The sequence below is a fragment of the Toxorhynchites rutilus genome, chromosome 2 (genome assembly GCF_029784135.1).
Source record: "Toxorhynchites rutilus septentrionalis strain SRP chromosome 2, ASM2978413v1, whole genome shotgun sequence".
Lineage (NCBI taxonomy): Eukaryota > Metazoa > Arthropoda > Insecta > Diptera > Culicidae > Toxorhynchites > Toxorhynchites rutilus.
In genome coordinates, this window is record NC_073745.1 from 194,910,508 (window position 1) to 194,936,999 (window position 26,492).

The 26,492-nt window shown below is 39.4% G+C and overlaps 1 protein-coding gene across 9 annotated transcripts in view; it reads right to left on the reverse strand.

Moving 5' to 3' along the window:
- Positions 1-26,492, reverse strand: part of LOC129771109 (G protein alpha o subunit) — a 158,099-nt gene that overhangs the window by 125,747 nt on the left and 5,860 nt on the right. The window contains exon 1 of one of the 9 annotated variants that reach the window (XM_055774442.1): positions 12,105-12,255. The exons of 4 other annotated variants lie outside the window; for them this stretch is intronic. The gene's annotated coding sequence lies outside the window, so the exon portion shown is untranslated. Of the gene's footprint in view, positions 1-12,011; positions 12,256-26,492 lie in introns of those variants that run through there. 4 more of the 9 variants (XM_055774445.1, XM_055774443.1, XM_055774448.1 and 1 more) reach the window with 4 other exon arrangements.

Genomic DNA, 26,492 nt, shown 5'->3' on the forward strand with positions numbered 1-26,492 from the left:
ACTCCTTTACACATTCATCTCATTAATTAATTTCCATACAATGTATGTTTGGCATAGACATTGACACTTTCTATTCAATACCATGAATGAAAAAAACGCCACATTAGCATAACTCGGGTGTCTTATGTTAGTTTTCTCTTCGTCTGGCACAAACTAATTCAATGAACCCGTTTTATTATCAAAGTAAATGAACGCAGCCAAAATAATTTAGTGGTATGATATTATGCATTCGTACACTTGCATTCCAATCCTCGTGTCTTTTAGATAATCACCCAAGAATTTATATTTGGTGAAGTAATTTCTCGGAAGAATTATTCTACAAAAAAATATCATCGATTCACATCGGAAATCGAATCGAAAGTTCCAACCCCGATGTATGTGATTAGCACTAAATTTTGATCGAGGGAGTCACACTATTTATGTGGAAACTATATAAATATGTATGAAGAATTTTTATGTTCTTGACTGTAAATTGATGTGAATAAGCGAGTGGTGTTCGATTCCCCAAAAGTTCACTGCACTAGCTAAAACGAGGTAGAACAGAACGGTATAGAAGGTGCTCTCATAAAACTTGATAAAAAAAATAATAGTGGGTTGCCTACAAACTTTGTCGCGCCACTGATGATAATTGATGGTAAACACGATTTTTTATATTTGAATTACATTTAAAATAACCAAGTGTTCTGAACCTTCACAGTCTTACGTTGAACTTTCGTCCGTGCCCCTAGGCTGAGACCCTACTACTTTTAGTTAGTAGTAGACGAACAGATAATTTGAGTGATATCCATCTCACTGCAGGAAGATAGAGAATGGAAACAACTGGACTGATGCGATTTTTCCTGATGGAAACATAACTTTTCGTAGGGAACTTGGAGACCAGCCGCGGCCTTAATCTTTTCATCATCACAAATTTTCTTCCCATAAGTTTTTTTAGCCAAGGATTGCGTCTTTCGGGACCATATTGGGGGGTACAACCTAACATTAAAATTCAGTAGCTACAGAAGGAATGAACTGAAAAGTTTAAACTTTGTATGACTCAACACCACTAGTACTATTGCTACTACTAATCTAAGATGTACCTGAGTCAGGAAATATACTATAGGGGCTGCAAAGTCCCAGGATTTATAGACAGACTAGCTGACCCGGCAAACTTCGTTCCGCCCAAAATTTGTGTTTTGTTATCAATACCTTCAAACATTCACGATTTCTTACTATAAGCAAGTTTATGGGTCCAATCGCAGAACATTCATTGATTGATTATTTTCTGAGTAATGTAGAAATTTGTATTTAATTTGTATTGCTTGATTAGTTCTCGAGTTATGCAGATTTTTATGTTCCATTTCTATGGCAGCCCTCCCTTAGAGAGGTGGGAGGAGTGTTGAAAATATAAGAATCAGACAGACAGACATCACTCCATTTTAATATATATATCGATACATATATAGATGGCGCTACTAAAAATGAACAAGATTTATTTCGAGAAGTTTATCTGTCACTAGCTTTTGTGTGAAGTTTCATGACATTTCGTTCATTTGTTCACCAACTACAATTGTTTAAGTGTCACTACCTGAATATTCGTATACAAAATGGAAAAAAAGGAATATCGTATTTTGATCAAAAATTATTTTTGATGGAAAAAATTACTGTAACAATCAATGCAGTGGTTGACGAAATGTTATTCCACTTCTGCTCCTCCGAGAATAACATTTTATCGGTGGTTTAGTGAATTTAAAATGGGCCGTACAAGCATCGCAGATGCACCTCGCTCTGGAATGCCAAAAGAGCCTACGAATTCAAAAATCGTAAAACAAGTGCATCGACTCGCTCCGAACGATCGTAAAGTGAAGTTACGCGAGTTAGCTGAGGCCGTAGACATTTCGAAAGAACGTTTTGCACGACATCTTGGACATGAAAAAACTATACGCGCGATGGGTGCCGCGTTTGTTGACCATCGACAAAAAACAGTGACGTTTTGATGATTCAATGTAAGCTGGATTTGTTGCGAACACCCAACAGAAAGTATGAAAAATTGCCCACATTGTGCACGAATATGATCTGATCCACGTCTTGACTCACTAAAAACAGGTTTCTTCTTGTTTATATGTATAAATCACACGGTTTTCAAATAGTAAACGATGTCAAAGTAAAATTGAGAAAAAATCCTACAAGAATCTTCAGTTGAAGAATATTTTACAATTGAATTCGCTTGTTGCCAGTCCAATACTTTTGTGACGTGACAACACCTGTCTTTTTGTGGTTTCCGACTTTTGAACATTAATGTTGTGTATTCAGTTCCGTTTCAAGACATGCAGGGTTTTACAACTTTAAATTCCGAAAGTAAATTGAAATAAAACACACTTAGAATTCGAATTTCGATGAAACTTTTATTTCAAATTAAAGTTTGGCTTATGCCATTATGTGTGAAATACAACATCATTCAAATGTCCACCTAGGGCTTCCTCGCACACCCTGATCCGGAACAGGTAATTTTCGATGACTTTTCGGCACATATGGGGCGGTATCTCGGTCATAACTTCACGAATGTTGTTTTTCAAATGTTCAAGAGTTTGCGGAGAGTTGGCATAGACACGGTCTTTCGCATAACCCAACAAAAAAAGTCTAGCGGGTTCAAATCGCATGATCTGGACGGCCAATTGGCATCACCAAAACGCGAAATTATGCGTCCCTCAAATTTCGTTCGCAATATGGCCATGTTCGGTCGTGTTGTGTGGCACGTGGCGCCGTCCTGCTGAAACCACATGTCATCCGTATCCATATCTTCAATTTGTGACAAAAAAAAATCGGTTAACATGCGGTCATAGCGCTCACCATTCACAGTTACCGTCTCGCCGTCCTCATTTTCAAAGAAATACGGCCCGATGACTCCACCAGACCATAATGCGCACCAAACAGTGACTTTTGGCGAATGCAATGGCATCTCAACAATCACGTGTGGATTTTATGAGCCTCATATACGGAAATTTTGGGTGTTCACATAGCCACCGAGCCCGAAATGTGACTCGTCGCTGAAGAAAATTTGATGCGAAAATTCAGCATTTTGCTGCTGTTGTTCGTTCACCCAATCGACGTATGCCCGACGCATTCCATGGTCCCCACGCTCTAATTTTTGTACCAGTTGGACTTTATATGGATGTAGGTGCAAGTCCAAATGCAAAATTCACCACAATGATGTGTTTGACAAGCCCAATTGCTGAGCACGCCGTGGAATCGAAACATTCGGATCATCCTCCACACTGGCAGCAACAGCAGCAATATTTTCGGCCGAACGCACATTACAGGTTTCACAATATCCGCTACGAATCCAGTTTGTTCAAATTTACGCACTACATTAGCGATTGTGTGCTCTGTAGGCCGTCCATGACGACCAAAATCCGTCCTTAATGCTCGAAAAACATTTGCCGGTTTTTCATCATTTTTATAGTATAATTTAACAAAATTAACACGCTGTGCGATGCTAAAACGATCCATATTGTAAAATGGCAGACATTCAACTAACGATATGACGCTTTGGTTGACAGCTATGTTAAACGGTTGTCAGCGCAGGGCTGTATACTTTCGGAAGCCCTAAATGGAAAACCCTGTACAAATAAACTTTTTTCTATGATTTTTCAACAAAAAATGAACATGGATTCCTATATATTCAGTTTTTCAAAAAACTAGCAAGAATTTTGCAAAAATCGGCATCGTTTGTGACATTGCAACGCGCTCTTTGTGAAAAAAAATAGTATTCACGAAGCGTTGTCACGTCACACAATCAATAAGTTGTATAAAATAAGAATACCACTGCATTATACTGCCGTTCTACGCATAGTTGTACCATGCTACTTTTTGACGATTTTCACTTTTCTTCATAAAACGTTGTTTTTATGCATAATCTTACGGAAAACACAAAAAAAAAATAGTTTGTTCCCAGCTTTTAAAAAAACAACATCAAGCTCAATTGTCCCATGTTGATGTTCTATTCATAACTGTCCCACCATGTATTTTTCGAATAAATCGAATAAATCGGTTCAAGTACAAGAATTTCATGTTATACTTTCAGCAGGGCTAATGCACTTATTTCTGGTTTGGAAGAACGAACTAATTCTCAAACAAATAAGAAAAAGTTTACCAGAACATGTGTACACGAATGTCTAATAACAATGAGATTTATATTCTGCGAAAGTGTTGCAGATCACTCAGTTCTCCATAAAACGATGTTTCTATGCATAATCATTCGGAAAAACACAAAAAAATATTGAATATCAAAAAACAACATCAAGTTCAATTGTCCCATGTTGATATTCTAGGCATAACAGTCCCAGTATGAATTTTGAAACCCGTCATCAAGCATGATTGATTCAGTGAAGGGATCTCATCACATTTCATTAAACAATAGTATAGTGCTTATAAAAACCCGGTGTATTGCTAAATTGAAATGCGTAAAGCTTTTGGTAGACAAATATGCGAGAAAACTTTGATTGCGTTTTTCTCAGTTGCTGATTTTGGAACATGGGACAACTATGCGTAGAACGGCAGTATAGTAAGCTACCTATATATTATTCTTAATGTTTTTTTTTATTACTCTGGATACTTCTCACTTTCCTATGAGATCTCCTCTTCTCCTATAGGGTTATCCTGATCCGACAGGCTTACCTGAATAGCGATACGCCAAGATCGCTCACAGACAATTTTTGTTTATTGATGAAGATCATTTTTCTCAATTGAAGATGCTTCTAATAAACAGAACGATCTCGTATATGCTCGGTCGTCACGGGAAGCGTCTGAGCTTATCCCGAGAGTCAAAAAAGGCCATCATCCAGCATTTGAGATGGTTTGGTAGGCGCAATCGATATACTTTTTCGTAATCGATATACATTTTTTGCGGAAAAGGGGTGAGAACATCGGCCAAAGTACATCAATCGGACATCTTGGAAGGCACTGTGAAACCTCTTAACCAAACAATGTTCGCTAACAAGCCTTGGACCTTCCAGGCTCAAAAACAATGTTTCGGACTTCAACAGAAGATTGGTCAGCCAGTGGCCCAGACCTGAACCAAATCGATTACAAGGCCATTTCGAATATCAATTTGTGTAATTTGTAGCTGTTGAAATACTGAACAAAACATTGCATGAAATGTTATAAAAAGATGATTTGAGTTGATTTTGTGACCAATATTCCGTGTACCAGAATTTATGACTATACTAGATATAAATAGAATCTACCCTTTACATGTAGCACACGATGTGCCGTTATTTGGGAAAAGTCGGGGTGGTCCTAAAACAATCCCCAGTTCTTACATCGTGATTGATTAACAAGTTCACTCTGGCGCTTGCCATCAATGGCTCGCACAGACCTGGTTCATCGAGTGGCGCTCACCATCAGGGGAACACATTTGACTTTGTTATCAGAAACTTTAGATAGACTCTTCGTATGCATCCGTGCGCATGTGCGCGTACCTGTGCAAGGGCGTTTATGTTTGCGTGTTGTAGTTGTCTTTTACGTTGACGTTGACTTTTACCGTTGACTGTTGACGTTTGCGTGTGCATTTGTATGTGCATTTTCTTTGTCTAACTCCACACGCGTCGCTCTAAAGCTAAGTTCTTTCTACTCAAATATTATCTCCTTCTCGCTTGAACCCTATCTGCTCACTATCAAGCGTTATTCTCTTTTTTCATTCTTCTTCTCGCACCCATGGATATATGCCAACACTACTATTTACGATCGTATTGTGGGATTTCATGCCATTTCCGGCCTTTTGGATGCGTTTTTAACGATCTGGAAGTCACCATTCTCGATTCCAAAATGGCATCGGAATACGATATTCGACTTCCGCTGATAAGACACCTGCAACCAATACCCAAATCGTATGGGTTTTCCACATTTTTTTGTCATTCAATGCTATTATCAGCAAACCGGAGGTCAAAATATAATTATGTGCTATATTCTGGAATCTACGTTCAACTATTGTTGACAAAACATAATGTTTTGGAACGGAAGTTAAACCAATTAAATTAACCATCAGTGTTCAACAGTCCGAAACAGCAAAAAAAATCAGGTGTTGTCACTTCGCAAAAGTATTTGACTGACAACAAGCCAACCTAACTATAGAATATCCTCCAACTGATGATTCTTGTAGGAAATTTTCTCAATTTTACTATAACATCGTTTAATTTTGTGTGTTTTATACATGAAAAACGTGTTTGTAGTGAGTCAAAATGTTGCCACGTCACACTGGAATGGATCATATACTTTTCGTGACCTGAGACTTTCTGCAGACGATTCATACCTTATTTGTGGACCGATCTTTACCAAAATTTCGGGTTTGTTGACTCTCATTGTTCACTAAGAGAAATCCAAGTTTAAAAATGTTTAAACTTAAGTTCATCTGATAAACTGAAAACATGCCCTATTCTTTGGACGTGACAACGTTTCAAAATACCTGTTTTTCATGTATTACAAAATGAAACCTAGGTCTACCCACGGCTCACAGGCAACAGCTATTTAATGGTCCATTCAATGGTATATAGACATTGAAGTTTGGTTAAGCGAGTGCAGTGATATCTCACGTAACATGAGACATGAAACTTAACATACAATGAAAACCTAAAATATTTCAAATGTAATTATGTAGTTGTTTTAAATTTGCCCATCTCGAAGGTTGGTGCATAAAAACTAAATTCGTTCAAAAAATTTATATTATAACTAGTGCTTATTCAGATAACGTTTCGAATTTTCTCCTGGAACTTGATCTGAAATTTGGTTTTTTGGTGCATAATCTCAAGGAATAGGTCATATGCCTTTTCCTGCATATATTCAACTCTTCATTAGAACCTTTACATATAACCTGAAAAGATTCAACATTTGTTTTAATACGTTTATTTTTACAGGCTCAGTTACATAAGTTTAAAGTTAACTATAATTTTACTGGTACACCCAAACTAGCGTTGGCATTTTTCTGAAAAAGATCGATCATGACGAATAGATTTTCTAAACGGGGCAGGGATCGATTCACTGATTGAATCGGCACCAAAGAATCGATTTTTGCTGATTCGATCTTTGAAAAATCAAACGCATTTTTTCCAATTCATTTACTTTTTTTTTTGTCTGTATTATAGTGATTTTCAACTCATTTGGCTGGTTCGTCCCTTTTTACTTCCATTTTTGGAAGAATGTCGGGAGAGAGAATTGAACTCGTGACCTTTAGCGTGAGAGGCATGGATGTTACCACTACGCCAGATCGCCTCCACAATTCATTTACTTTTTCTGTATAAGTGTTGTTTTTTCTTTGAACAAGGAATCAACATTTCACATTTCTATTTAAACATCAAACGCATTTCATTTTGATTCTAGGATGGTCACAAAAACATGAAAGCCTTACCAAACTTACCAAACTACTTCTCCTAAGTTTAGGACCAATAATTTGACAACCTTGAAAGGGACCGTTTATGAAATTTGTCAGGTGGTTTTTGGTGAGATTAAAATCAATGTTCACTGGAAAACAAATTTACATTTTTTTCCTACGATTAAAAAGATCGGAGAGATCGAATAGAAAAGATCGATTTTCGCGACTTTTCGGAGTAGAGTAAAAAGAATAGATTCAAAAAAACGGGAATCGGAGAGGAAAAGATCGATCTTCTAAATATCGATCCAAGATTGCCCAATCCGTTTCACTATCATTAATTTTACATTGTCGAAAGCTATTCAAATGTTGACATTATGTTTCTAAAATTTGTCAGGTGGTGAGATAAAAATCGATGTACACTGGAAAGGAAACTCTAAGATCTAACAAATCTAAGGAAAATATCGATCTCCACGGTTTTTTCGAGTACAATGAATCTATTCAAAAAATTGGAAAGTTCGAAATGGAGAAGATCGATCTTCTGATAATCGATTTAAGATTGCCCAATCCTAGCAAAAGTATGGGAGAGTAGCATATTTTCCTTTATTTTTAAGCTCACTTAATGTTATAAATCAGAATGTCAAAACATGTGTTAAAAATTAATTTTAGGTGTACATACATACAATTTTCTCCAATTCTGATGTTTATATCGTAGGGAAAATATTCAGCATTTTTTATCCCATTTATTTATTTATTAGGCTCATTAGCATTTTATCTGCAACAGAGACGGGTTTTTATCGTGTACATGTACATATGTTTATGTTTCTTCTTGAATAGCGTTAACGTTCCCTGTGGAACTTTTGCCGTCTCAACGTGTGCATTAACTAGCGTCATTTATTAATACTTAGTTGAGATTTTCTAAGCCAAATAACACGCCTTGAATGTATTGTGAGGGGCAAGCTCTAGAATACGCGTGATCACAGTGCAAGTCGAAGGAAATTTCATTGACGAAAAAATCCCCCGGCCAGAACGGGAATCGAACCCGAACACCCGGCATGATAATGTGAGACGCTAACCACTCGGCCACGGGTGCACGTGCACATTATGTTTCTATAAATTGTAAATTACACAGTACTAGTAGTAGCCATTTAGGCGTTAGGTTTTCTGTTCCATTACATTATGGTAAATTACACTGTAGTAGCCATTTAGGCGTAGGGGTATTCTATCTGTTCTTCCATTGTTCAGCAGACCGGACAGCGGAGACAGTTGATATTGATCATTGATTGGTTATTTATAGAACAGCAGCCCGATGTTTCTTGCAGAGCAGAGCAGTTGTATGGATGAATCGATTCTTGTTCCATCGTGGATCGATCTCCATCACTGATAATGGTTGCGTGGACGTAGTTATTCTATAACAACACAAAGATTGTCAATGGAGGGCCCTGAGTTTTGAACTCACGATCGATCGCTTAGTAAACGAACGCGTAACCAAGTGACTACGAAGACCCCCTTTTTTAAGCCCGGTCTCCCAAAATATTCAGCATTGCCGGGGCTCAAAATAAGGCAAGGGATCAAAATTGGTTCGGAACAATATCATCATTGCTCTTCGGAGAGAAGTCGTGGCCAGAGATTTTTCATCTAATAATATCTCAACGGCATTGAATCTATTCCAAGATATTGAGAGATGCAAGATTATCACGTTAACCATCCTAGCGTTTGTTTTCCTGACTACATCAATTCCTCTGTACATTTTGATCTGTTCATGAAGGAGAAAATCCATGGAATTCCAGATTATCATCGATCGGGGATCGTTCCTACGATCTTCAATGCAAAGTATGGGCGTATCAATTGTGATAATATGTACTTTACTGATGGGTCCTCTATGAATGAGTCCACAGGATTTGGAGTGTTCAACGAATTTTTTAGCACCTCCCACAGTCTTCAGAATCCTTGCTCAATATATATTGCTAAATTGGCAGCGATATACTGGGCGCTGGACAGCGTCGCCTCACGACCTGTTGAACACTATTACATTGTAACGGATAGTCTTTGCTCTGTCGAAGCTATCCGTTCAGTGAGGCCGGAAAAGCACTCGCCGTACTCCCTTGAGAGAATACGAGAAATTTTGAGTGCTTTATCCAGACGCTGTTATGTCATTACCTTTGTCTGGGTCCCTTCACATTGCTCAATTCAGGGTAATGAGGGGGCTGACTCATTAGCAAAGGTAGGTGCAATTGAGGGCGATATTTATCAGCGTAAAATCGCCTTCAACGAATTTTATTCTTTAGTTCGTAAAAATACCATCGCTAACTGGCAACGTAATAGAACGAAGATGAATTGGGCCGGTGGCTTCACTCGATTATCCCTAAGGTTAGCCTCAAGCCATGGTTCAAAAGTCTGGACTTGAGTCGGGACTTTATTCGCACCTTCTCTCGACTCATGTCCAATCACTGTTCGTTAGACGCGCTACTCTTTCGTTTTAATCTTGCCGATAGCAATATCTGTGCTTGTGGCCAAGGTTACCACGACATCGAACACGTTCTTTGGTCGTGCGAGGAGTATCTTGTTGCCAGATCGAGTTTAGAGAACTCTCTTCGGGCCGGAGGAAGGCAGCCCAATGTGCCGGTGAGAGATGTGTTGGCTCGGTTAGACCTTGATTACATGTCCCAAAAATATGTCTTCCTAAAAGTTATCGATCTTCGTATATGATTGTCCTTATATCCTTATATTCTCGTTTTACTTTTCCTTCGCGAGAAATCAAATCCTTTCTTACTAACAATAGAGTGAGGTGAAATGTAAATATATATTAGAAATAAGATAAGCTTATAAATTGAGTGTGATGAATGTGAGTATGAATGTGGGTGTGAACATTGTCAACATTTTCTTATGCCCCTTCCTTTTCCTGAAAAAAAATGTCACCCTTCTAAACTCGAGCAAACCGCGAGTAATCGGTTCTCTACTTCATTAACATTAGAATTAATGAAAAATGTTTATATATACTTGTAACAATACAGATAGGAGTTTGACTCCTTTAAACTTATGTAACTGAGCCTGTAAAAATAAACGATTTTATAAAAAAAAACCATCCTAGCACTGTTGCCATCAATCGTTTGGAGCATTTATCTTTGATGAAAAAAGAAGCATTCGTGAATATTTTTGGCAAGTAACAAACTCTTGACAATCGATAACATTAATTTCAAATTCACCAACAGTTAAACAAATTGATTTAACATTAATCTAAATGTGCTAATTTTTTTTTTTTGTATCATGCACAACATTACTCACACAGATTAGATAATTAGACATAACACAACCACGATGTTGTATTCTGAGTTTTTTTAACAAAGTTCAACTAGGCGAACTAAAATGTATTGATTCAGAAAGTACGTGAATATGCTCATTGGAAAATGATGATAAAGGGTTTCTGATCTTAGAAAGCCATTTGTAGGCAGGATCAGTTTTAGAAGACCCAACAGAAAGTATGAAAACATGCAAATATTTTGCACGAATATGATCTGATTCATAGTTTTCTGAATTTTACATAGAATATTTATTTTAAGAAGCCATCTTTCCACTAAATCACAAAAAAAATGTTAAAATTTCCAGACAAACTCAACCATTTTTGCTGTTTTCTAAGGGGAAGCTTTGAAATTAAAGCCGCCACTGAAGTCTAGTCGACGTTTTGGGAAACTATGTGTTAATCTTGGACATCTACAAGTACAATAATATGACTAAAGAAAAACATGAAAGGTTCATTTTTTATATATCAAAGTTATGACCGTTCGTCTAATGTTGTACTATTGTTGAAACCGTAAAACACTAGCCAATGCATATTTTTTTATTTGTCCATTTCGAACACATTTGAATAGTGAAATGATTCTTCGGAAATATTCTGTTAAAAAAATAAATTCAAGACACTTCAAGCATAACGCGAAAATTATTGATGCCACGTGAAATACCACACCATCCTGATAATATAAATTTCCTTCTGATGAGAAGAAAACCACCACAGTTCCCTAATCCTTGGCGAGCAGCAAACCACAATCGTCATACAGCAGCAGCAGCAGCAAATGCGAAACATCGGTTTTCGGGTGTCGGCCAGCAGCAAGCAAGCAAATGAATACACATCGATGAAAAGGCAACCCAGCGAATATCCGATTTCATGCCCCGTGAAAACACGTCATTTTTGCGCACTGTTCACTGAACACAACAGGCAAATCTTTGTGATGATGATGATGACGGTGAAGAAATGGGAAAAGGAAAAATCAATACCAATACGTTTATATATATGAGTCAGACGAGTGCGAAAGGGGGAAAACAAACAGGATCGGCATATGGATTGTGCGGTGAAAATCAAGCATCGGGAAAAATCCTGTTACACACAAAAGCGGGGCACGGACCGGGCGGAGCACTGGAAGTGGTGTTCGTCGACGTCTGCCACCTCTACTGTGAACTCCTGTAAGATCAGGGCACAATATGGGGAAGAAAAGGAATCCCCCAATTTTCCGCTTCTTCTGGGAAGCAGCAATAAGCGACATTTTTCACAGAACACAAATCCAAGCAGGTTTCTGTCAGCTAACTTTTCCAGTTTGCAGTAATCACCAAACTATTCGCATTCAACATTTTTCCTTTTCACTTTTTTCCTTTTTTTTTTTTTGCATAAACACACTTGCTTGTATCCGGGCAGAAATCGATTTCCAGCAGAGGCACCTGAATTTTCACATTTTCACAGTTGAAGAATGCAGAAATTCACCGAACAGACCTTCCAATTGCTTAGGCAGCAAAATTGTGCACAACTTTTCCACTTTTGGCTGACAAATTTTCACAAAATCTTGAAATTTTCCTTCTGTCATGCGAGAACTTTTCCAAAACCACAAGACCCGAGAGAAAACTAAAACAAAACTGGAGCCGCCCTAAAAAGCTCGACGATATTGGACGGAGAAAATTGTCCCAGAACGAACGAGAGAATCACCAATACCATCTAGCATCTGTCGCGCGAGAGATCGCAGGAGAGCAGAGTCGTGTTAGGCTAGAGAACCAGAAGAATATAATCAACGTGCGAATATCATCATTCCGGGTGGCATTGGATTATCACGGAGAACTCCGTGGAGAATTCGACCGATTGAGAGCATAGTGTGGGAAAATCGGAGAGGAAAAACCTTCGTTGGGAGATTTTCGCGTAAACGCACTTGCTGTGTAGAGCACGCGCGGCGGATCTTCGAGAGATTTTTACGCCTAATCACGATCCAATATCGGTGTCAGGCGTGTGTGTGTGGCCACATGTATCACGAGTGACTTTGCACAGAAACGTCACTCATCAAGGAATCGTTAACATCAAGTGAACGCATTCTGAATTTCGGAAAAAAAATAAAACTAAATTTTACATCTTCACTTCAATACCCTTGTATGACCAAATTCAACGTTAATCAGAGCGTTGTCACCGTGATTGAATTCATCCGTAGGAAACCTAGCGCATGCTCTCAACTATTAGAATGTACAAGCTAGTTTTCTCATACCGCTACCAGCCCATTCATTCACGTGTTCATCATCACTGATGAACCTGGTGGCGGTGATAGGTGGTAGAATAAAGCGATTTCAAACAGGGCAACTTGAGATGATAGCACTTGAGAACTCGAGTTACCAAGTTGCTAGCCTAATAACCGTCATCATCATCATCTACATCGATTCCACCAGCAACGGTCGTCTATCATTACAATGTTAATTATGCTTTTAACGGGCACCGTGTCGTTCCCCTTTCGACTTCCGGTGCCAGATCGTTATGCATGTATAGCGCCCGCGTAGGGTTGTTAGGCGATTTATGGCGACGGACTGCACGGCAGCAGCAGCAGCAGCAATAGCTGGACATAGACGACGCGATGGGAGCACATAGCGCACATTCTATTTGTTTGAATAGGACTACCGCATGTGATGGTTACGAGTAGATATTAATATCCGATTTACCCTCTTTCGAAAACAATGAAATGATTCACTAATGCTGCTGTCGACATCTGCCATTTTACATCCGAGAGCAGCATCCGAACAAACGGTCAATCATTCGTACGCAGACTGGAACTACATGGACCACATGTCCCAATGGCGCCCACTGCATGTAAAATGCATCAATCTGCAAGTTGGCAATCTGCGCTTATTCTGTATCAAATGGAACAAAAATTGTGACAGTTTTAAGCTGATCTATTAGTATCAATTCAAAACTGTCTCAAACTTGTTGTGTATTGTGTGAAAATGGAGGCCTAACGTCATTTATTTATTTATGTATTTATTGGAGAATGGAAAAGGCCATTTAAGTGTTGCTTATTAAAACCTTTTTTTTTTTCTTAAATGTGCATGAAACCAAGTTACTTGATCGCCAAACCCGGATTGACGACCAGGAAGGTTTTGCTGTGTGGTTGGTGGGATTGGAAGGGAATCATCCACTATGAGCTGCTCAACTATGGCCAAACCCTCAACTCGGTTCTCTACTGTGAGCAGCTTGATCGTTTGAAGCAGACAATTGACCAGAAGCGTCCAGAAATGATCAATAGGAATGGTGTTGTTTTCCACCAGAACAACGCTCTCGGCCTCACACATCTTTGATGACCCGCCAGAAGCTACGGGAGCTCGGATGGGATGTTCTATTGCACCCACCGTATAGTCCGGACCTGGCTCCAAGTAATTATCATCTCTTCCGGTCCATGCAAAATGCTCTTGGTGATACTAAGTTGACCTCAAAAGAAGCTTGCGAAAACTGGCTGTCTGAGTTTTTTGCAAATAAGGAGGGCGGGTTTTATAAGGCGGGAGGGTTGGTTGGGAATAATGAAGTTGCTTTCTAAATGGCAACAAGTTTGCGAACAAAACGGCGCATTTTTGACTTCAATTGGATAATTTTAAGTATGTAATAAAGCGTTAAATTTCGATCGGAAATACGACATTTCTTTTTCCCCAACCCTATATATGAAAATCACTTCCTCTTTCAACTCGAATATCGAGGCAGCAAACCGTTAACTACTTTAAAAAAGAACACCATTGTTAAATAAACAATTCTTTGCTTCACGGATAACCATTGCAGAGCGTCCAACCTTTAAATATGAGAAAGTGAATCTGTTACATTTTTGTATCAACTGCTGTTGAACCATAAACTGATTTATTTAAATTCGCAATAAATATGGTAACAACCAAATGGAATACTTTTTTATTAAATAACGTCTGCACAATTCTGAGGTCGAACATAGGAGTAATAACTAAATTACTATATTTTTATTTCACATCATAGAAGGACAATAGACAATTGTTGATGGTTGTGGTCTGTGAGATGTTCTGCATTATTTTTTGTTTTGCAAGCGCTTTAATCTCGATATTTGTGTTTCATTGGCCAAAAATAAAATGGAAGAACAAAAGTTTAAATGAGGAGAGATGATTGATTTGTATAGCTGTTTTTTATGCAAATAGTTAAATCCATTTCAATCGGCATGAGATTTCATATTTCTTGGCAAGATTTTCTTAATGACATTGTCAATGTAAGTGTGTTGAGTTGGTCATCAATGATCACGCCAAAATATTTAATTTCATTGTTCATATGAACGATTTCGCGAGATTAACAAATATTTAGTTTTACTTATGTTCAATTTCAATTGCTTATACTTCAACCATCTACTTAAGGAATGCAAATCTCTATTTAAGTGTAACACGACCTGATATAAATCATTAGCTGCAATCAGTGGCGTAGTGTGCGGGCGGCATACCCGGCATTTGCCGGGGGCGCTGGCCCTTTGGGGCGCCAAAATCCAGGAATTTTGAGTAGCATTTTTTCCTACAATTATATTTTCCATTTATTATATTTCATCTTTCAATTGAGAAAAAACACCCATCATGAGTAGTTGCTTCTGTCTGTACATTAATAAAACCAATAACCTCTCTCTGATTTTCGCAAAATTGAAACTCCCAACACCACATTACATCAATACCCTTCTGATTATTCGCTACGCATACCTGGGCGCCTCTCCATGCAATGCAAAACAGATGCATGGAGCCAATACAGAGGAGCGGAGGGGCGCCGAAATAGGCCGTGAATTGCCGTACGATGTTTTACAGATAAAGCCTGTTTCAGTTAGAATTTGGTCGCATAAAGTAGGAAATTTCTCAGCATAGAAATAACGTACAAAAAGGGAAGAATGTTATTTTGTAGGTTTATCAACTTTAAGGTTAAAAAACATGTAAATTATTCATCATCTGTTCGGATGAACTTTTCGTGTAATTTTGTTTTGGTGCATTTGAATTGTATTTTATATGGTTCTGCCACATTTCTTCAATTTGCCTTTGATATTGTCCCATATCTCTCGAAAATCCGATCAATTTGGTGAATTGATAGTTTTTTCAATGAAGTCGATTTTGTACTCCTTATACCACTTGATGCCATCCTGGCTGTAATGGCAGCTTGTCAAGTCAGGCCAGAACTTCACCGGACCATTGTGTGTAGAATGAATGGCGAAATCCTTTTCTGAATACACTCCTCCTTGTAATTGTTGCCCCAGTGATGACAACCATTGTCTTCGTTCCACAACGTTCCCTTGCCAAATCATCAACTTATGGGCAAATTTATGTGCGTAAACAAATTTGAACCTACCCTACGCTGTTACCGACTTTTTGTCTAAAAATCAATTTTTACGTACCCCATGATTCGATAGTACCGGAATTTTTTAAATAAAACAAAATAGAGTTAAATTTCAGGCAAATTTATCTCTTTCAAAATACGATTCATCTGAAGCAACACACATGTGTCAACGCTTGACCCAGTCCTCCAAACATCCCTGGTAGTCCAACTAAGGGATGGTTTTTAGTTCCCTCGTAACATTCTCTTTGATCTCCTCGATCGACTGAAATCTTTTTCCACGAAGTGGCAACTTCAACTAGGGAAACAAAAAAAAGTCGCACGGGGCCATCAGACTTACTCGGTGGTTTTTACTTGATGTTTGGTCAAATAATTCAGTACAATTCTGGCTCGGTGCGATGGCGCGTTATCATCACGCAAAATCCCGCTGTAGAAATTCGCCCAGTAGACCGATCCTTTTGAAAATTTTAGACAGTAAAATAAAAACTATTAAACAACTTTTGGCATTTTCTTTTTATTCATACTTCGAGCCCAAGCCCGTATGCTCGCACCTTCCTCTTTACCCCGTCCATAAGGTTCTGTACAACGTCAGGTTGTAGTTTTTTTTTTTGAACAGAAATCCATTTTCTCTTGAAGTCCGCCTCCGATTTGACAACTTTTGGGTTCTTCCGGAGGGCCTGCTTCATAATCGCCCAATATTTCTCTATTGGGCGAAGCTCCGGCGTGTTGGGCGGGTTCATTTCCTTTGGCACGAAGGTGACCCCGTTGGCTTCGTACCACCTGAACACGTCCTTTGAATAGTGGCACGAAGCGAGATCCGGCCAGAAGATGGTCGGGCCCTCGTGCTGCTTCAATAGTGGTAGTAAGCGCTTCTGTAGGCACTCCTTAAGGTAAACCTGCCCGTTTACCGTACCGGTCATCACGAAGGGGGCGCTCCGCTTTCCGCAAGAGCAGATCGCTTGCCACACCATGTACTTTTTGGCAAACTTGGATAGTTTCTGCTTGCGAATCTTCTCCGGAACGCTGACTTTGTCCTCTGCGGAGAAGAACAACAGGCCCGGCAGCTGACGAAAGTCCGCTTTGACGTAGGTTTCGTCGTCCATTACCAGGCAATGGGGCTTCGTCAGCATTTCGGTGTACAGCTTCCGAGCTCGCGTCTTCCTCACCATGTTTTGCCTTTCGTCGCGGTTAGGAGCCTTCTGAACCTTGTATGTACGCAGGCCCTCCCGCTGCTTGGTCCGCTGGACGAATGAACTTGACAAATTCAGCTTATTGGCGACATCCCGGACCGAGCATCCATTTTTGCCGTTCTTCACCTTCCGGTCGATGGTTAGGTTCTCGAAGTATCGTTTTAGTACTCTGCTGACCGTGGATTGGACGATTCCCAGCATCTTACCGATGTCCCGATGTGACAACTCCGGATTCTCGAAATGAGTGCACAGGATTAATTCACGACGCTCTTTTTCGTTCGACGACATTGACAGTGAAGCATTGACGACATTGACAGTGAAGCATGGCCAACGTGATCTATACACTCTTATCTGATTATAAGCGAAAGCTGAAGATATAATTCCTAAAAATTAAATTTCTACAGCGTTTTTTCCGTGATGCAATTTGATGTGACACACCCTTTACTTCTATATAATGTATGTGTCATTGAAAGGCAAGTTTTGAGCAATTTTTGTGCTGGAATGAAAGAGCTTGCTAGTCTGGTTTACACTAAAGTAAAAATTGCACAGACCGCGCATCGTGCGAACACAGTTTCAGCAATCGTAATTTGATTGAAAATGATCTGTGTTCTAAAGTGAGCCAAGACCGACTTAATGGCTTGGCAATTTTTTCGATCGAAAATGAATCGTTAGCAGATCTTGATTTAAATGCAATTAAGGGTCATTTTGTTCCAGTTAAAGCACCCAAGGCAATAATTTGAGTAGAGAATAAGCGAAGCTGGTAATGATTTTTCCTAACCTTCTAAATACGGATACACTGCTCAAAGTGAACTTTGGTATAAGGGAGTAGCTTTCTCAAAATATCAGAAACTCAAATTTAGTGAAAAAATCGTATAAAGTGGTATTTTTTGGGGCGCCACTTCCATAGTTTGCTGGGGGCGCTGTCCACCCTCACTACGTCGCTGGCTGCAATGAGTAGAACAGTATCATCCGCAAAAAAGATTGATATCACAAAATCGTAAAACTCGTCGCATGTCATTGATGTACATAATAAATAAAACGGGCTCTAATACACTTCCCTGAGGTACTCCAAGATTATTCCCTACGGGATTGGAAATGAAATCATTGCCGTCCATTGAGTTCTGTCATACAAATTGCTTTCAAACCATTTATATGCAGTTCTCGTAATTCCAAAGCGCTTAATCGTGTTCAACAACAAGAGCTTAGAATTTTTTAACTCAATCTTAAAACGCTCAGAATTATCATGCCAACATGACTGAAAATAACGCTTGACAGCTGTTGAACCCTGGTGTACATTCAACAAAACCCCAAACCAAATCAGATCCCAAAATGTATATATTTTTTTGGCTCCGACTACAACATTTCGTACGTAATGACGCCTATCGAACACTACTCTCGCTGCAACTGGTGTGATTTTGATGCTGGAAAATATGCTATCAAGACAAACAGGTGTTGAAATACGTTCTGAAAGATTGCCAATAAAAAGTGCATAACATTCGAGTGCTAGAGAATAAGTAGATGGTATGACCAACGAACGCCAGCCATGTGCCGATGTGACTGCATCAGCATCTGGACCAACAAGGTGTTCTGCTGAGCGTAAGTTAAAACGAACGGATGCAACAAGAAATGGTCTGTGGTTTGAATCATAACCAGCTCAGCCCGGTAATTCAATTACAGCCAGGGTGGAGGCTCATCCATGGAGGGAAGGGAAAAATAATGAATAAGGAAGAATTTAGAACACAGACAATATTGAAAAAAAAATCCAATGATGTCTCTAGATTAGTCATATTTTCACACTTCTTTTCTCTATAAATTTTATACGCGAATACAACACTGTCGGTGGGCAAGAATGGAGTGAGAGTTTATATCATTCTGGTGCTCCGTTCGAGCTATTTAAAGCCAGATATAACAACAACATGCATTGATATACATCTGCAGTATTTTATGCATCATCATGCTCAGAGAACAAACAGGACAGATTATTTATAATAGTGTCTCATATCTCTATAATAGATTATGGTATTTCAACAGGTCAATTAATATTTATATATTTCATATTCTCTTATCTATGTACATAAAACCGGTTGATACATAAACTATTTCGGTGATCGGAGGAGAGCTGATGTTTTCAACATGGTATGGCGATTTGGGATCTGCAAAAAGAGGTCGAAGTTCTCGTTGTTTGGAAAGGCAGTTGATAGCAGCTATCGTAACTTCTGGAATCAGTAACCATGAAATTTATGAAGATACTGCTTCAGAAAAGGTTGCTGCCTTTCGAGGTTCGACTTGATAAGCTGTAACTATTCCAATTCGACCAGAAAGTGGTATAAAGTCAACGGCGTCACTGTGGATCCAAAGGTTCCCCTGCCAAATACCCCGGAGCTCTATGTGTATGTGTTCTGTGAATTGCGCTTTTCATATACCAGAAAATTGTTGTACTGATGGATTCGTGTGAGTTTTTGATTTATTCATGCTTTTTTTCTAAGATTATCTCAAAAACATCTAAGAACGCTCTCAGATGTTGAGATAACTAATTCTTCGATTGGAACACTATCCAGCAAACACTGTGAAAACATTATGTTTACTAAGGAACACTTGCTTGCAAATTTTGACGTTTCTAACACCGTTTGAACACACGTGATTTTATCGAACGACACAAGACTACCGTTACCATATTGGCTGTACAGATTATTGAACAAAACTCCTCCAATATTACTGTAGAAACCGGCCCGCAACGTGAAGATGTACAGCAAACAGTGGAAATCGTCAATCTGCAGAAACCTCCTTTCGGATATCTTTTGCAGTGCTTCCCGTGGGATTCCCGCGATGGCAATGCTTTTGATCATGATGCTTTCGAGCTGTTTTTTACTGTGCGTCACGAATTGGACGTTGTTTGCGATATTACCGTATTGCCGGTAGAAACAGTGAAATGTGGCATATGCTCGGGTGAAGAAATCCTCCGCGTCTATTTCTGCCAAGTCCTCGCCCAAACAGATATCGGTTCGTATCTCGAATAATCCCTCGTAGGCCGTAGGAGCGAACATAGTTGAAAATGCCGGTCTCTGCAGACCCAATGTGTCGTCCCAGCTGTGCAGTATGATCATCGAGCAGCGCACCAATAACTTTGTCTGCTCGTTGTCTTGAAATCCATCTCCGAATAGCTGGGACACGTAGTTTTTTGGAAACTGTAGAATCTCGGTGCACTCTAGCAGACCTCTGCGTATATTTTTGAATGTGATTTGATGTTCAGAGAATGAATGAACGAAGGGTATCAATACTTTTAGGAACACTATTCGTCGCAACTCCATGATGTACTATTCAAACAGGGTAAAGTACGAAATGGAACGAATGGAATCGGAATTCAACTCCCGTTTCTCTAACGGTTTTATGGAACGTGACTTCTCAGAGTATAATTAAATGATTAGGCGTTTTCGTGGCCACACAATATCACATCAAGCGTTTTTTTTTTTGCTTACCGCTACGTGCGATCTACAAAGTTCCAATACGAGCTGGATTTAAAACTACAGTGGTGCAACTTGAATACAGCAGAATCACTATATTTCGCGAGCGGATGATCCACGGTACGGATTATTTCCGAAGGCGAGTTCCATAGCAAATCTATAGGCCTTCCCAAAAGTTGTTGGTGAGTGATAGGCTCATGCTCTTTTGTTTTAGTCACGTTTTTACATTATTTGACCATTGGTGTACACGACTTTACAAATGGATAATTTTATGAAAACAAAGTTTTCAATGAATCGAAAACATCACAATGTAGGTAATCAATGAATAGAAGTCATGTAGAAAATTTACAAAATCAGTCCAAGAAACTATTTTTGACGAACTTTGTGCAACATTGAATTTTTGTGGATTTTCAAAATTTCGAAGTTTTGTATGTTAGCAATCATTTTTAGCCACAAATTATGAGTCCTGATGGGATTTGAAACAAAAAAGCTCATTATCAATCTCCTTCTAAATGCAACCATTCTCGAGTTATTTAATAAAATATTTCTATTCTATTGTCTTTTTTTGCATTTTAATTACTCGAGTATTAATTAAGCAAGTTGAACCAAAATTTGCATATGGAGGTTTTAGGGAGCAATAAACATTGTGTTGGGGGAAAAGAAATGTCGTATATTGTCAATATGTGGCAACATTTAAACATATCTTGTGTTGTACTTATCGCATCGGGTCATACTATTTATACGGCTATTTAAAGACGGCAATCTGTGCTACAAGTGTCGTTTTGACAGTGTTGTGATTGTCCTTTTCAGTCTCAGGTTATAGCGCGTCAAAGATGGAGTTCACCAAGCAAGAAATTCGCCATATTTTACGTTTTTACTACCTGCGAGATAAAAATGCAACGAAGGCGGCCGAAAAAATTTGTGTAGTTTATGGACCCGATACTGTAACGATTCGCACAGCACATCGTTGGTTTGATCGATTTCGTTTTGGTGTAGTGGCTGTCGAAGATACACCCCGTACTGGTAGGCCAATCGTCGTTGAAACCGATAAAACCGTTGAAATTATCCAAGTAGACCGACATGTGAGTACTCGCTCGATTGGCCAGGAAGTGGGTATAGACCATAAAACCGTTTGGAACCATTTGCAGAAGAATGGATTCCAAAAAAAGCTGGATGTATGGGTGCCACACGAGTTGACGCAAAAAAAATCTTTTAGATCGAATCAACGCCTGCGATGCACCGCTGAAACGGAACGAACTCGACCCATTTTTGAAGAAGATGGTGACTGGTGATGAAAAGTGGATCACGTACGACAACCTAAAGCGAAAAAAGTCGTGGTCGAAGCGCGGTGAGCCGGCCCAAACCATCGCCAAGCCCGGATTGACGGCCAGGAAGGTTTTGCTGTGTGTTTGGTGGGATTGGAAGGGAATCACCCACTATGAGCTGCTCAACTATGACCAAACCCTCAACTCGGTTCTCTACTGTGAGCAGCTTGACCGTTTGAAGCAGGCAATTGACCGGAAGCGACCAGAAATGATCAATAGGAATGGTGTTGTTTTCCACCAGGACAACGCTCGGCCTCACACATCTTTGATGACCCGACAGAAGCCACGGGAGCTCGGATGGGATGTCCTATTGCACTCACCGTATAGTCCGGACCTGACTCTAAGTGATTATCATTTCTTCCGGTCCATGCAAAACGCTCTGGGTGATACTAAGTTGGCCTCAAAAGAGGCTTGCGAAAACTGGCTGTCTGAGTTGTTTGCAAATAAGGGGATAATGAAGTTGCCTTCTAAATGGCAACAAGTTTGCGAACAAAACGGCGCATATTTGACTTAAATTGGATAATTTTAAGTATGTTAAATAAAGCGTCAAATTTCGATCAGAAATACGACATTTCTTTTCCCCCAATCCTATATTTCTATCGTGCTTCGACACACCTACCCCTTCTCTAAGGGCAAGGGGACTGCCATACAAATGAAACACAAACTTCTACATAACTCGAGAATTAATCAAGCAAATGGAGCCAAATTTGGGATGTGAGGGTTTTTGGGCACGAGAAATGTTTCTATGATGGTATGACACCCCTCCCTCCTCTGAAATTAAGAGGGGGTCCAGTAAAAATAATACGCATATTTCAATCAAATATGACAGTTGAAAATTTTCGGAAAACTCTGAAGGAAAATGGTAAAATTCGAAAAATTAAATTCGCATATGTTCTACAATTACATAGTGACAAGCGTTGTTAGTCCATTTGATGTTTGCGCTAACGAAATTGATTTTTGTTCGAAAGTGGAAATGGATTTTAATGTGATAGAACGCACTTCTATATCTTCTTCTATCTATATAAATAAAATGGATCACCGAATGTGTTGATAAGAGCAAAACTCGAGAAGGGAATTGTCCGATGTTGATTTCTGAAAATAAACTTATATTATAATGATGAGTTTTAGTAATTTTAAAGGGTAGATGAGCAGATCAATCAATGAACAGTTCTGCGACCCATGAACGTGCGCTTAGTAAGAAAACGTAGATGTGATAACGGAAAATATTTTTTTGGCGGGACGAAGTTTACCGGGTTACATAAATCGTTTAGTTGCGTACAACAATTATCGTGCGCAAGGTTTGCGTGACATTAAGATCTATTAGATTTCCGAAAGGCCTTCCCAGATGGCGGTTCGTTGCAACCATTGTTTGTGGATCATATGTCTGTCATTGGTTTGCAACAACGCCCATTCCAGCATCTTTACTATCCTTACACTTCTGGAGAAAAATGTGAGCATTGAACGGAAGCCTGATTCCGGCCGTTCAACAGTGGCTGCATCGTTCCGAGATTTAAGCCGGGAGATCGGAGCAACGGACAGTGTGAAATCTCCTGTGTCGGAACAGCAAGCTGTGAAACAAAGGCTGGAAGTGATGGAGAATGCACTTTTTCTAGCAAAGCGGAAAGCCGCAGACGTCATGAACGAGGAGACCTATCTAACGCTGGATGACAACGACTGGTAGTGAATTAGCTACTTTACGTTTCCCACGAAGGAGGTAAGCTCCGACGTAGAGTACATCTCCCACACCAAGTTCCCAAAGAAGCAAAAAAAAAGAAATGTCTGAGCGAAAAGGAAATGTCTAAGCCGTCCTTCCGTTCGTGACTTGCGGTGAACGGAAAGATTTACAGCCTGCCGGAAGTTGCCTTCTACATCCAAAAATATCATCCGGACGAGGATGTGGTGTGTTGGCCAGACCTGAAATTTCTGGGTATACCTGAAGCGGAGGGTTCATTCCAACAATTTCATGGTGGAAACGGGGGAAAATAATATTTTTTCGGGAGTCTTCATACAAAAATGGCATATATTCCAAAAACTATAAAAGATAGAAAGTTGATGTCTTCGACAAAAATTTATATTTTAACAAGATCTAAAACTTTGTCAAATACACGATATCGCTATCTTGACTGAAAACAAAATAAGGATAGTTGTGTAAGACGAGTTGGCATGAAATTCGTCATCTGTATTGGGGTGTAAGTTCAAAATTTCTAAAACGAGAGCGTTAAGTTTGTGTTGTAAGAAATTGAGCGTTAATATTAGGCTGTCAAAAAAGTCCTGCGGTATTTCCGCGAGGTGTCGTTGTAAGCGCGTAGTTCTAGTTGTATTCATTGTATCGAATCATACTATAGCTTGTTGGAAAGGTATTTTTGCGCTATAATATAGTCCTTGACAGTGTTTTGTTTGGTTAAGTCGTTCGTGAGTTATAGTGTCGCAAATATGGAGCAAAATAAAGAGAAAATCCGACATATTTTACAGTACTACTATGACAAAGGCAAAAATGCATCTCAAGCTGCCAATAAAATTTGTGCAGTTTATGGACCCGATACAGTTTCCATTTCCACCGCACAACGATGGTTTCAACGTTTTCGTTCTGGTGTAGAGGTCGTCGAAGATGCGATACGCTCCGGAAGGCCTGTCGAAAATTACGACAAAATCGCTGAATTAGCCGAGAAAGACCGGCATAGTAACAGCCGTAGCATCGGCCAAGAGCTGTGGATAAGTCATCAAACCGTTATTAACCATTTGAAGAAGCTTGGATTCACAAAGAAGCTCGATGTATGGGTGCCACACACGTTGACGCATAAAAAACATCTTTGACCGCATCGACGCATGTGAATCGCTGCTGAATCGCAACAAAATCGACCCGTTTCTGAAGCGGATGGTGACTGGCGATGAAAAGTGGGTCACTTACGAAGCGGCTGAAGCGGCTCAGACGGTGACCAAGCCCTCATTAACGGCCAGGAAGGTTCTGCTGTGTGTTTGGTGGGATTGTCAAAGAATAATCTATTATGAGCTGCTTCCCTATGGCCAAACGCTCAATTCGGACCTGTACTGTCAACAACTGGACCGCTTGAAGGTAGCACTCATGAAGAAGAGGCCATCTTTGATAAACAGAGGCCGCATTGTCTTCCATCAGGACAACGCCAGGCCACACACTTCTTTGGTGACGCGCCAGAAGCTCCGGGAGCTCGGATGGGAGGTTCTTTTGCATCCGCCGTATAGTCCGGACCTTGCACCAAGTGACTACCACCTGTTTTTGTCCATGGCGAGGTAGTAGTCAGAAGTTAGCCACAAAAGAGGCCTGTGAAAATTCTATAACAGGGGTATTATGAAGTTGGCATCTCGTTGGGAACAAGTCATCGAACAAAACGGCGCATATTTGACTTAAAACAGATGATTGTAACTAATTTTATGAACAAATGAAAATTCAAAAAAAATACCGCAGGACTTTTTTGACAGCCTAATATATCTTTGTGGTATGATAATCCGTTCGAAAAATAAAAGGTGTATGAGTGATGTTTGTTACTTATTGAACCAAAACCTATTTTCCATAGCTCAAAAACTTTCCAAATTAGTTTTGAACAGTTATCGAAATAAAGAAAGTCCATCGAAGTTAAGATTGGTCAGCGGTTGACGCATGTCGTCGGATGGCCGTGGAAGCATTTAAATACTGTGCTCGCTCTGGCCAACCTCATTTTTTATTTTGCTATCGTTTTGAACGGAATTACAAATTTTTTCTCCTCAGAATTTATTCTCAGAATATCTGCGAAGTAAGCATTGTGTGAGGTTGCACTGACGGGGAGAAGCAAAGTAGAAGATAAATATTAAATAGGACGTACCGCGTTGGTTTTCGTACTGTAATTTGGAGATTGGTTGTATATGGTTGAATCACACGTACGAATCGTTGATTTCATGCGTCATAAAATAGATAACGGTGGTGTTGGAACAAGTATGGAATCGCCTCGGGCCTAACATGAGATGAATATTCGCGATTCATACCAAGTGCGTGATGCATACTGAGTGTGCATTGGCAATAAGGACACAAATCTCGTGTATTGTTCTCGCGAAAACAAGAATGAATCATGAATCGCCCATCTTCAACTGCTACTACAAAACCGCGCAAACCAATCGGTCATTTTTAGGACCACCATAACATTCTACTAAAGAGTTATTTTTTAAATTTTCGATGTATAATCTCCGAAGTGATCGAAAGCCAATTAAAGTTTATAATTTTTTGCTGGAAAATAAATTGTGACTTAGTTTTTTCCGATCGATCAATGATTTTCGTGAATTCTAGCAATGTTTCCGGGTTAAAAGTAGCGTCAAAGTATAGAGCATTTCAAGCCGAATGTGGAGAAGGGATTTTTCAGCGGTGGGAGCTGCATACATTTTAGAAAATACTGAAGAACTAAGAACTATATTCAGTAAGTTCAGTACTTCAGTGTCGCTTTAGACAGCGATCAATCAACAGTACAACTTAATTTTGAGAATCTGCTGAAATCGGTGTTTTATGAAAACAGTGCAAACAACAAGGAAACAACAATACAAAAGATAACTAAGTGCCCGTACGAA